This window comes from Salvelinus sp. IW2-2015, unplaced genomic scaffold (assembly GCF_002910315.2).
Source record: "Salvelinus sp. IW2-2015 unplaced genomic scaffold, ASM291031v2 Un_scaffold3271, whole genome shotgun sequence".
Lineage (NCBI taxonomy): Eukaryota > Metazoa > Chordata > Actinopteri > Salmoniformes > Salmonidae > Salvelinus > Salvelinus sp. IW2-2015.
Window position 1 is genome coordinate 35,897 of NW_019944556.1, and position 4,274 is coordinate 40,170.

The 4,274-nt window shown below is 40.6% G+C and overlaps 1 pseudogene; it reads right to left on the minus strand.

The window, feature by feature from the left end:
- The window catches only part of LOC112075607 (myotubularin-related protein 9-like), a 77,752-nt pseudogene that overhangs the window by 21,379 nt on the left and 52,099 nt on the right, over positions 1-4,274 (minus strand).

A 4,274-nucleotide genomic window follows, 5' to 3' on the forward strand; every position in this document is an offset into this window, starting at 1 on the left:
GCGCTTTCCAACGCAGGAAACACAACTTGGGGGGGGGGGGGGGGAGAGAAGAGAGAGAGAAAATGAGGAGAGGAGACAGAGAGAAATGAGTGAGAGAGAGAGACAGAGACAGAGAGAGAGAGAGAAATGAGTGAGAGAGAGCCAGAGAGAAGAGAGAGAGAAAAGAGAGAGAAAGATGAGTGAGATGAGAGACAGAGAGAAAGAGAGAGAGAAAATGAGTGAGAGAGAGAGCCAGAGAGAGAGACAGAGAGAGAAAATGAAGGAGAGAGAGAGGCAGAGAGAGGAGAGAGAGAAAATGAGAAAGAGAGAAGACAGAGAGAGAGAGAGAGAAAGGAGAAAATGAGTGAGAGCAGACAGAGACAGAGAGAGAGCGACAGTTTGAGAGAGAGAGAGAGAGAGAAAGAGAGAGAAAATGAGTGAGAGAGAGACAGAGAGAAAGAGAGAGAGAAAATGAGTGAGAGAGAGAGCCAGAGAGAGAGACAGAGAGAGAGAAAATGAGTGAGAGAGAGAGCCAGAGAGAGGGAGAGAGAGAAAATGAGTAAGAGAGAGACAGAGAGAGAGAGAGAGAAAGAGAGAAAATGAGTGAGAGAGAGACAGAGACAGAGAGAGAGAGACAGTTGAACAGTAATAATCAGAGAGGCCAGAGAGAGACAGTCAGTGGGCGCATCCCCAAATGGAACCCTATTCCCTATATAGTGCCCTACTTTACACTACAGCCCTATTCCCTATATAGTGCCCTACTTTACAATACAGCCCTATTCCCTATATAGTGCACTACTTTACACTACAGCCCTATTCCCTATATAGTGCACTACTTTACACTACAGCCCTATTCCCTATATAGTGCACTACAGCCCTATTCCCTATATAGTGCCCTACTTTACACTACAGCTGTATTCCCTATATAGTGCACTACTTTTGACCAGGGCCCATAGGAGGGCTTGGCGGACTGAAAAAGTCTCCGTAGCAGCATAACATCTTGGCCTATAGGGCTATGCTTATGGCCTGCAGGGAATCCTTTAAGCATCAGTTCAGCATGTATATTTGAGCCATAAAGTTTTTAAATACAGGTTGAAACCAAGTCAATCCTCAGGCCTCGTGCCCCAGGCCTCTATGTTCAGCTGATGCAAGAGCAAGCAAAACTTAGTCAGGACTATTATTTTGCCATTGATTAAGCAAGTAAGTAATTGAGAAACATTGTCAATGACCAGATCAAGAAGGAGAAATGAAGGAAAACGGACAACGATTAGAAAGGCTATGGGCTCTGAACATTTTAAACAGCTGCTGCCTTCATGTACATATCTACCTCAAATACCTTATTATTATCTATCCTGATGAACAGGCATCAGGATAGATAAGGTATTTGAGGTAGATATGTACATGAAGGCAGGGTAAAGGACTAGGCATCAGGATGATAATATAGGTATTTGAGGTAGATATGTACATGAAGGCAGGGTAAAGGACACAGGCATCAGGATAGATAAGGTATTTTGAGGTAGATATGTACATGAAGGCAGGGTAAAGCGACAAGGCATCAGGATAGATAAGGTATTTGAGGTAGATATGTACATGAAGGCAGGGTAAAGTGACTAGGCATCAGGATAGATAAGGTATTTGAGGTAGATATGTACATGAAGGCAGGGTAAAGTGACTAGACATCAGGATAGATAAGGTATTTGAGGTAGATATGTACATGAAGGCAGGGTAAAGTGACTAGGCATCAGGATAGATAAGGTATTTGAGGTAGATATGTACATGAAGGCAGGGTAAAGTGACTAGACATCAGGATAGATAAGGTATTTGAGGTAGATATGTACATGAAGGCAGGGTAAAGTGACTAGACATCAGGATAGATAAGGTATTTGAGGTAGATATGTACATGAAGGCAGGGTAAAGCGACAAGGCATCAGGATAGATAATAATAAGGTATTTGAGGTAGATATGTACATGAAGGCAGGGTAAAGTGACTAGGCATCAGGATAGATAATAATAAGGTATTTGAGGTAGATATGTACATGAAGGCAGGGTAAAGCGACAAGGCATCAGGATAGATAAGGTATTTGAGGTAGATATGTACATGAAGGCAGGGTAAAGTGACTAGACATCAGGATAGATAATATAAGGTCTTTGAGGTAGATATGTACATGAAGGCAGGGTAAAGCGACAAGGCATCAGGATAGATAAGGTATTTGAGGTAGATATGTACATGAAGGCAGGGTAAAGCGACAAGGCATCAGGATAGATAAGGTATTTGAGGTAGATATGTACATGAAGGCAGGGTAAAGTGACTAGGCATCAGGATAGATAAGGTATTTGAGGTAGATATGTACATGAAGGCAGGGTAAAGTGACTAGGCATCAGGATAGATAATAATAAGGTATTTGAGGTAGATATGTACATGAAGGCAGGGTAAAGCGACAAGGCATCAGGATAGATAAGGTATTTGAGGTAGATATGTACATGAAGGCAGGGTAAAGCGACAAGGCATCAGGATAGATAAGGTATTTGAGGTAGATATGTACATGAAGGCGGGTAAAGTGACTAGGCATCAGGATAGATAAGGTATTTGAGGTAGATATGTACATGAAGGCAGGGTAAAGCGACAAGGCATCAGGATAGATAATAATAGGTCTTTGAGGTAGATATGTACATGAAGGCAGGGTAAAGTGACTAGACTCAGGATAGATAAGGTATTTGAGGTAGATATGTACATGAAGGCAGGGTAAAGTGACTAGACATCAGGATAGATAAGGTATTTGAGGTAGATATTGTACATGAAGGCAGGGTAAAGTGTTAGACATCAGGATAGATAAGGTATTTGAGGTAGATATGTACATGAAGGCAGGGTAAAGTGACTAGACATCAGGATAGATAAGGTATTTGAGGTAGATATGTACATGAAGGCAGGGTAAAGTGACTAGGCATCAGGATAGATAAGGTATTTGAGGTAGATATGTACATGAAGGCAGGGTAAAGCGACAAGCAGCAGGATAGTAAGGTATTTGAGGTAGATATGTACATGAAGGCAGGGTAAAGTGTCTAGACATCAGGATAGATAAGGTATTTGAGGTAGATATGTACATGAAGGCAGGGTAAAGTGTCTAGACATCAGGATAGATAAGGTATTTGAGGTAGATATACATGAAGGCAGGGTAAAGTGACTAGACATCAGGATAGATAAGGTATTTGAGGTAGATATGTACATGAAGGCAGGGTAAAGTGTCTAGACATCAGGATAGATAATATGTATTTGAGGTAGATATGTACATGAAGGCAGGGTAAAGTGACTAGACATCAGGATAGATATAATAAGGTATTTGAGGTAGATATGTACATGAAGGCAGGGTAAAGCGACAAGGCATCAGGATAGATAAAGGTATTTGAGGTAGATATGTACATGAAGGCAGGTAAAGTGACTAGACTCAGGATAGATAATATAAGGTATTTGAGGTAGATATGTACATGAAGGCAGGGTAAAGCGACAAGCATCAGGATAGATAATAATAGGTATTATGAGGAAGTATGTACATGAAGGCAGGGTAAAGCGACAAGCTCAGGATAATATAAGTATTTGAGGTAGATATGTACATGAAGGCAGGGTAAAGTGGACAGCATCAGGATAGATAATAATAAGGTATTTGAGGTAGATATGTACATGAAGGCAGGGTAAAGTGATAGACATCAGGATAGATAATAGTAATATTGAGGTAGATATGTACATGAAGGCAGGGTAAAGCGACAAGGCATCAGATAGATAATAATAAGGTATTTGAGGTAGATATGTACATGAAGGCAGGGTAAAGCGACAAGCATCAGGATAGATAATAATAAGGTATTTGAGGTAGATATGTACATGAAGGCAGGGTAAAGCACAGCATCAGGATAGATATAATAAGGTATTTGAGGTAGATATGTACATGAAGGCAGGGTAAAGCGACAAGCATCAGGATAGATAAGGTATTTGAGGTAGATATGTACATGAAGGCAGGGTAAAGTGCTAGCTCAGGATAGATATATAAGGTATTTGAGGTAGATATGTACATGAAGGCAGGGTAAAGCTGACATAGACATCAGGATAGATAATAATGGTATTTGAGGTAGATATGTACATGAAGCAGGGTAAAGTGACTAGACATCAGGATAGATAATAATAGGTATTTGAGGAGATATGTACATGAAGGCAGGGTAAAGTGCTGACATCAGGATAGATAATAATAAGGTATTTGAGGTAGATATGTACATGAAGGCAGGGTACAGTGTAGACATTCACGGAT